General features: G+C 39.5%; 1 long non-coding RNA gene across 1 annotated transcript in view; it reads left to right on the plus strand.

Moving 5' to 3' along the window:
* The window catches only part of LOC133228443 (uncharacterized), a 32,122-nt gene extending 24,050 nt beyond the window's left edge, over nucleotides 1–8,072 (plus strand). The window contains exon 3 of the long non-coding RNA XR_009730200.1: nucleotides 7,379–8,072. This is a non-coding gene — a long non-coding RNA (uncharacterized LOC133228443). The remainder of the gene's footprint in view (nucleotides 1–7,378) is intronic.
* Nucleotides 8,073–9,410: the final 1,338 nt, after the last annotated feature.

Raw genomic sequence — 9,410 nt, forward strand, 5'->3', positions numbered from 1 at the left:
AAAGGAATTGCCTTGGTTCCATCCTCAAGTTCCCTGCATTCGATTAAGTCAGAATGGGTTATCTGTCGCCTAACTATTGGAAGGAAAACTTAACAGTTGTTTGTTATCAGTTCAACATTTTTAGTTGCAGATGACCACAAAAGAAATCCCAATCAAACTTTGGAAATAAATCAAAATGGAATGGGGTGGTTATACAGAAATCAGGGACTGAGCTTCATAATACAGGGACTGAATTCTTCCCAAGCTTCTTATTTCTGCCTTTCATGCTTGGGGGAACTCATTTGCAAGTTTGGAAAGTGAAACAAAATGTAAACCTCACTAAAATGTTATAATGCTTTGATTTAGCCAGAGAACTTTCTCTTTCAGTTAAATCTTGCTTAAATGTCCATAGCAGCTCTATCTTGAAAACAGAGACGAATTCACAGACCAGTGCCTTACCTTGCATTTAGATACCAGCCTTGAAGAAGTCATAAACATTCTAATTAATAAACTGAAACCTTTCTTTAGTGTTTCTGTCAATGTCATACATCTGCTTCAGTTACAAAAGTAAACTACCAAAAATTATTTAGACCATTTGGAAAAGTCTAGAAATGTGTAAACCAAATGTAAACAAGTCCTTAAAGTTTGGTTTTGTTCTGACTGTGTGGTTAAAATCCAGTAAGATCGAATAAGAATTGGCCCCCAAAAATGAGTATTTGCTTTCCTTAAGTTTATACACAGTCTAGAGAAATAAAAACTGATGCAAATCAAGCAAGAAAAAGCAAGTACCTATTTTAATTTTGCTATTACAAGAATTATCTCTATAGTTCTGGTACTTTAGAACCATCTTTCAGAGTCTACTTTGGGATGTAAATATTCAGATTATTACAGACAAAATATGATGCTTTCCAAATAGTATCACTTTAATCTAGATATTTGAATAATAAATATTAATATAATCACAGTTTATCTTCCTCGAACTACAACAAAACAAAAAACAAACATAAAACCCTAGTTTCAATTCGTCCCAAAATTCATTTCAAACCCTCTTATTATATAACTCTGAGTCCTTTCCAGTGTAGCCAAATCTGTTATAAATTTTTGAAGCAGCAGTCTCATTAAAAGTAACATTAAATGTAACACAGAAAATGTTATCACTCCAATTAAGGACTTACTATTAATTATAAAATTTCCCAAAGCAACTGGATTATAATAGCAACAGGTATTAGTGCAATTAGTAACAACACTTTATAAATGATCTTAAAAGATCTATTATTTTATTTATAATGCTGATTCCTTTTAATTGAAAAAAAAGTCTGTAACAGTGGACATGGCAATTTCTAATTTTCACAGTACTTTATTTCTAACTGTAAATGATCTTTAAGGAGATCAGATTCCCATATTCCCAGAGATCTCATTCATCTTTCCTGCTTCACCCTGAGCACTACAGATAAACAGGGTCCTGCCAACATGGTGGCGCTGGGGCTCCAGCCTGTCACTCTTTAGACCACAGCAGACTCAGGAGTCCAAGACTCCTGAGGAATTACTATTCAGGCTGTCAGTTCTACTTTCTGATGGGGAACAGCAATAGAGCCATGTTCACTTTTCAACAACCCCATAATACCTGTGAAGAAACTCTACTGCTTTGAAAGCTGGAAGAGCCAAGTGTGGGGGATATTTGATGAACCATCTCTTTGGCTTGTTGGCCCGTGAGCAGTGTGAACTGGTTGTGCCTTATGGCTTTCTTTTCTCTTAGCTTTCTCACCAAACAATTTAAATCCTCTGAATCCTTGGCTCCAGACACCTGAAAGTTGAGGGAACCTTCAATTCATTGTCTAGCTAAGTGTTTTTCAAGCTTTATGTGAAGAGAAGCTACATAGAAATACTTGGAGAAATCTGAAGACAACAAAGACCCCAGTGCTGGCAAGGAATCCATACTTTCCGTCTCCTGTATCAAATGCTTCTTTACTCTGCTAGGCACAATAAATAGTCATGTATCTCATGTATCTCCAAATCCTTAAGGGTTTTGCCATGCACAGGTACCCTGGGTTAGGTAACACAGTTGGCATAGCATTCACAGATACAATATCCATCGTTTTACCCATAGTGAGTAACCCTGAAGAATTTGGGTTGAACATGCTGCAAGCTGGAAGATCTGTTATCTTTACTTGTTGCCATTACACAGTAAAAATCAGAAGATGATACAAATCCATCCTGTGAAGAAAAACATCCTCACATGAGAAAGAATTGATATTGCTAGTAGAAGAAATGAAAGAGAATGCAAAATGATCTAAGAAAGTCACGGGTCTTAGAATATAAAAAGTTTCATGGGGAAAATAATTTGTTCTTGTGATATTTATACACCTGAATATTTATGAAGCCTTGCGATGGCTTTCTCTTGAATTTCAAGAGTTGGTTATATATCCAAGATTTAAACATCATAATATTATACCATGAGCAAACTATTTATAAGACTGAAAATTGAAGAAACCAAGCATGAACAATTTAGTCACCAAGTCAGCACCAGTCACAAAGAGAACAAGTCACAAAAAATAAATGTTTTATGAGGAAACCACATAGAGATGGAATATCAATTCAGTCTCCATTCAACATTGGCTTGATTTTCACTCACCACAAGGTTCTGGAATCCTGTGTGTTAATATAAGTGAAAAGACTAGATTTTGGGTGTTTTCCATCCAAGAAGTCTCTTGTACATTTGCATATTTTCAGCTACATCTATAGGACTCAAAGCCATTTATAAGTGAGAGAAAAGGCCAGCATAAAATCATCTTGCAAGGACTGGTTTATTTTCTCTGGCTAGAGTGGTTACCGAGGGCCTTGTCTTCTTTATGTATCAAAAGCACAACTGTCTTTCGACACAGGATGCATATGATTCTATCAATGAGAAGTCTTGGTCCTGAAAGGTTCTGCAGACAATTACAACAGAGGACAAAGAATGGAGAAACTCTCTGGAGAATGGAGAGCATTTCCTCACTCTCTGGAAGGCAGCCACAGCTGATCGACATAAACCTTTCTGTGAAGCGGCACCCATCTGGTCTTTATAGACAGGCACTAAACTCACTGCAGGCATGTCACCCATCTGGCTTTTATGAATGTATGATGTACCGGGTTCAGTTCAGATGATAACATCTGTCTCGAGAGATAAACCAAAGCCAATCTATCAAATTACATCCACATTATCTCTATGAGTTACATAATAAGATGACATGGCTGATGAAGGTAATTGGTGGCATTGTTGTTCTATTCCCCCGCCCACCACCATCTATAGTTATTCCAAGGTCTACTCTTGGCCTTCTCACATGTTTCAGAAAACACATAATATTTAATGGCTGGTTGTACGTGTATGTGTCTGCATTATATGTTAGGTAAACCTTTAAGACTTTTTCGCCTGTTCAAGGACGGTTCAACAGTTTCTAGCTTAAAACAAAAACCTTGCAATGAAAGGAAGTTACCTTTCCTAACTCTACGTTAATTTTCAGCAGTCTTTCTGGAAATATATAATGTTGAAGAACCTGTTTGGCATGTAATCATGAGGTTCCCTTCATCAACTTACATGCTCTATGCAGTGTCAAGAAATCTAAATCTTTTGAATTTATATGCCTGAACACTCACACAATTTATCAAAGAACAAGCTTATTTCCAGAGCAAGAAGCAATTAGTCATATTAAACATTCAAGACCTCAAATGAAACGGAACACCTTAGAAATTATAAAATAAACACATAAGGACGAATTATTATCGCTCCAGTAGTTTAACTGCAGGTCATCAGAACTTTCATTGGGTGTAATAGTCATTGGGTGTAATTTCATAACTAAACCAAAGGGTTTGTGCTTATAGAACTACTGCAGTGTTAAGTAAGATTAACCATTTGTGCAAGCACTGAATTGGGTTCTTTTGTAACTCTCTTGAAGTGAAGTGAAGTCGCTCAGTTGTGTCCGACTCTTTGTGACCCCATGGACTGTAGCCTCCCAGGCTCCTCCATCCATGGGATTTTCCGGGCAAGAATACTGGAGACTGGAGTGGGTTGTCATTTCCTTCTCCAGGAGATCTTCCCAACTCAGGGATTGAACCCGGGTCTCCAGCTTTGTAGGTAGATGCTTTACCGTCTGAGCCACCAGGGAACTCTCTTGAGTCGGTGTCAAAACAGACTCTATTGGGCAGTCTAGGGTTTTCCACATGAAAACACACTGACCCTAAGATTCCAAAATGAAGCATCAGAAACAATAAGCAGAATATGCTCAGAGATGAACAGCAGTCCCATAAACCTTTGAGTCACTGCTCCAGACCCTGAACCAGTAAGAATTGTTCTTGTTGTACTGACATAAATGATATATTGCACTCCCTGGTTTTCCTCTCCAGAGTAGAGAGAAAATTGAGATGTGTGTTACAAATTCTGCTGTTGACTTAAGGAGATGCATTCAAGTATTTTTCAATGCTGTCTGGCATCATTTATTTATCTCTCCATGCTATGCTAGGCTATTATACTCTGCTAGTTCTTTTAAAGGGTTTCTTCTAACTAAAATGATAAAGCAGAAGGACTTACTTCCTAAAGTCATTTCTTTGATAATTATACATATTAGCAGGGTCAACTATAGCTAGGGCTTCCCAGGTGCCTCAGTGGTAAAGAACCTGTCGGCCAATGCAGGAGACACAAGGGACATGGGTTTGATCCCTGGGTCAGGAAGATCCCCTGGAGGAGGAAACGGCAACCCATTCGAGTATTCTTGCCTGGAGAATCCCACGAAGAGAGGAGCCTGGTGGTCTACAGTCCATGGAGTCACAAAGGGTCAGACATGACTGAGCACACACACATGCACTACACAACTGTATCTAATGTACAGAGAATATATCATCCTTTATAGTCACTATCTGGGACATTCAGGGTCATTGGTTTCTTATCTATTTAGGGAAACTACCACTTTATCCCATCACCCTGCTACTGCTGCTGCTAAGTCACTTCAGTCGTGTCCAACTCTGTGCAACCCCATAGACGGAAGCCCACCAGGCTCCCCATCCCTAGGATTCTCCAGGCAAGAACACTGGAGTGGGTTGGCATTTCCTTCTCCAAGAAAGTGAAGTCGCTCAGTTGTGTCCAACTCTTTGCTACCTTGTGGAGTATAGCCCATCAGGCTCCTCTGTCCATGGGATTTTCCAGGCAAGAATACTGGACTGGGTTGCCATTTCCTTCATCCCGGGGATCTTCCCAATCCAGGGATCGATCCCAGCTCTCCTGCATTGCAGGCAGATGCTTTAACTTCTGAGCTACCAGGGAAGCCAATCACCCTGGCACCCTTTAAAACCACTGGTGAGGTAGACAGAGAATCATCCCCAAAACACATGAAATATTTCCAAACCACTCTAACAGTCATTAATTCACTTCCAGGAGGCAATGATATATGTCACACAAATTAAATACACACACAAGCACAAACTTACATGTTTACATATACAAACCACAATTGTATTTTATAAAATTATCATTCTTACAAGTGAAATATTATCCAAATTGAGACCAGAGAATTAAAAAGAATAATGATATAGTCTATGGCTTTCAGAGGCAAAAAAGTGAGATAATTTTTCTGAAATTATCTCAGAAATTTCTCTGTGATTTTTGGAAAATGAAATAATATTTTAACAATGTCTAATTCTCTGTAAAATCACAATATTACAGGTAAGCATGATATAATTTTAAGACCTTAAAAACATGTCAAGAAGAGAAATTGGGCTTTAGTCATAAAGTGCAGTCAAATTAGCTGTGGAAAGAGCTTTAAACTTAGATTTAGAACATGTATTCTATCCTTGATTGGATTCTATCCTTGATTACTGGCAGTTCATGAGTTGACTTTGGTCAGGTCACTTTATCTTTCACATTTTTTATATAATGGGAATAATTACATAAAAATAATAATTAAAATACATGATGGGTGTGAAAAGTAAATGAATAAGGACAGGTCAACCATAATGGCAGACATACTACAGATATTTGGTAAATACTAATGCCTTTCCCCATTTATCTGGGGTTTAGCAACCTTTAGAATATAGGTCGGAGAAGGCAATGGCACCCCACTCCAGCACTCTTGCCTGGAAAATCCCATGGATGGAGGAGCCTGGTGGGCTGCAGCCCATGGGGTCGCTAGGAGTCAGACACGACTGAGCGACTTCACTTTCACTTTTCACTTTCACGCATTGGAGAAGGAAATGGCAACCCACTCCAGTGTTCTTGCCTGGAGAATCCCAGGGACGGGGAGCCTGGTGGGCTGCCGTCTATGGGGTCGCACAGAGTGGGATACAACTGAAGCGACTTAGCAGCAGTAGCAGCAGCAGAATATAGGTACACACTTCAGGTTATAGCTTCTGGGAAGCCTTCTAAAAGTAATGGATAAAACCAAATCTAGATCTTACAATTCAAAACAGAAGCTAACTTCAAAAGTCCAAATGAGAGGTAAAATTGTTCTTGATTTACTACTACAAACACAGTAATTTAATCACTGCACAGAAGGGAGGAAAGCAGCTTTCACTTCAGGTTTGGAGGGGTATCAACAAAGGCTCTCACCATTTTGCATGTAATAGTCCAACAGAATAGAGGGATTCCTTTCTACTCCATGGTGGTGGCTCAGGGCAGATCTGAACGCCCCAGCAATGGAAAGCAGGTGTAGGACATTGTAGTCATTATTTTAGGATCCTTTCTTCCTTGTTGTCAGAGAGTCCAGTTCTGTTAAGGCAACTCCTACTGTCCAACTCTGGCCTATGGAGCAGAGCCACCGTGGAGCTTCTCCATGATGCTGGTGCCTAGCAACAACACATTCCTTACTGCTTTGATAAATGGAGAGTCCTTTGGGACTTCCTTCACAACACAGACGTCGGGCAGGCTCTTCAGCCTTATCTAGTACAGTTACTTCCCTGAGTCTCTCCATCCCTTTCTCATTGTCTGGCCCACGCAGTTGGCTCTCGTTTTCCTCAAGCTCATCTGAGTGATTTCCAACGGTATAGAGAATCAACTCTTGGGATCCTTTATCCATGAAGTTCCCCTATATGGATAAAGTTTCTGTGAGGTAAATGTATTCACCTGACTCTTTGGGCAGCACAACACAATCATCTTTTTTGAAAATTTGGCAGCAACTGAGAATGAGAGGATTCTGTGCTTTCAGAAAATTCCCCCAATGGAGATGGCTCTTCACAAAATAGACAAGAACTCCCAAGGTGATACAGTATTATAAAAAAAAAAAAAGCAATCTGAGTTCAAACAATAAAATCATTCCTAATCTAACATTGTCTCAAAGAGATAGGTAAAATGACGTAGAAAATATAACTGGTTCATCCTTTCCTTTCCTGAGATTTTCTGATCTTTCTGATATTTTTCTCTTTCTTTCATTCAAAGGGACAAAAGAGGGAGTATGATCTGACAACAGCCTACAGATGGAATAGCTAATGTGCGTGACCACTTGGCAAGTACTAGTCTGTGGATGTCTTTCAGGGCACAGTTTGCAACTGGATCTGCCTCAGTAGAATATCAAAAGGAAGTGTGCAAAATGCAGTTATCTGAGGTGGAACATAAGCAATTCTTCCTGAGTTTTCCAAGCACAAAAAAGGAGGGGTCATTTTCATGGAGGCAAAGCTGTGGTGACGCTGCCCGAGACAGCCATCAACAACTGCGCTTACTTCTTCAGGGCCGTCCTGAGCATTCCTGGACTTCTCTTCTCGTGATGCCAGCTGCCCCTACTGCCCCAAGGCCCAAACCACCAGCATGGCCCCCCTTTCCCATATGCTAAAATTAGAATGTGAATATGGTTGCTGAAAGAATAATGGGGGGAAAAAAGTAGTTTTTCTAAAAGCCAACAATATCAAAATGAGTTTATCTGAACTCACTGAGTAACTAGATAGTTTCTCTGTGAGCAACTATACTTAGCTGTGATTAAGTTACTAGAACTAATTTGACATCCAGGATACATATTTATTAACCTATATCCAAAGTAAATTAGATTTCATTTGCCTCTTAGTTCATAGAGATGTCCTTCCTTTCCCTTTTAACCTTGAGACAGGTAAACATGACTGGGGCACAGACCTTTTGCATATTAATGAGAAATTCTGAAATGTTTGGTAAGAAAAATACATTTGTGCTAGTTACATATTTTTCTTTTGCTTAATATTTTGAGAGATTCCATCTACATGCTTTTGAATCACTTACACTTAGGTTATTAAAAAAAAAAAAAAAAAAAAAAAAGGTTTGGAAGCTCTATTTGTCATCCAAAAGCTTTAGAAGTATTTCTTTTCTCTTCAAGCTCTTTATTAAAACATACACGCAGAGGAAACTATGATTTGCCAAGTATAAACAAGCACAGACACCAAATGTTTCAAGTAGACTTGGAAACCTGACTCTGAATTTAGAGTAAAATTTTGTCCTTGGTTTATATTACAGATGTACCTACACCCACTCCTGCCCCACCCCTCTCACAGCTTCTATAACAAAATTGCTGCTTTTTACATGGACCCTTTCCAGCAACTAAGACTACCCCATAGATGGCTTCAATTTAGCTCTTAGGGTTGCTACACTCTTCTTCCACAAAATAGCAACCCCACCACAATCATGCCTGGAAAAAGGGAACAACACACGTAGGAACCTCTGCTGGTGAGAATATGCCAACTAATCATGGAATGGCACTCCCTACATGTACGCCTTTCTTTCCTCATTCTTATTTGTCACAGACTCTATATTTCCCTGACTCACTTCCTTTTTTTTTTCTCTTATTATCTTACGTTTTCTTATCCTTTCTCCCCTCCCCGCCCCCGTCCCCTGCCCCCTTTTTTTTTTTAGCATACTGCTCTTCTTACCACTAGGTCTTAGGAGAGCTATTCGGTACATTTGTATTTGGGGTCCTAGATCTACAGAATGGTTTAGGATTGGTTGAACCAAAATATCGCAAAATTGGTTAGAATAGTGTCACCTAGCCCTCAGCCACCAGACAAAGCATTCAGAGCTCTAGCTTCAGCCCTCAAGGGTGAGTAAATAGTCTTTGTCTTTTCTTAAAGAAGCAACTGCCCCTGCAGCGGTCCATTCACTGTGTGTTCGAAAACAGTCCACCAAATCCTCAGAACAAATGCAGTCCAAATCTTGTCTGAAATTCCTCTGTCCGAGGCTGGTTGTGAAATCTTAGAAAATTTTAACAAGAGCACATTGGAAGCATCTCAGTTCAAACCACCACTGGAATCCATGGGGACAACCACAGAAGCCTCTTAACTTTGTGACGAGAGTCAATGCCTGTGCCCTCCATTATATACAATGTGGAGGTATTATTTTCAGAATGCAGGTTTGATCTCGTTGCTCGCTTCTACCTTGTAAATGTCATCAAGCCTTTGAACCACCTTTGGAATGGAGACCAAGGCCAGCCCCATCTTGTCCTCTCACTCGCTGC

This window comes from Bos javanicus, chromosome 17 (genome assembly GCF_032452875.1).
Source record: "Bos javanicus breed banteng chromosome 17, ARS-OSU_banteng_1.0, whole genome shotgun sequence".
Classification (NCBI taxonomy): Eukaryota; Metazoa; Chordata; class Mammalia; order Artiodactyla; family Bovidae; genus Bos; species Bos javanicus.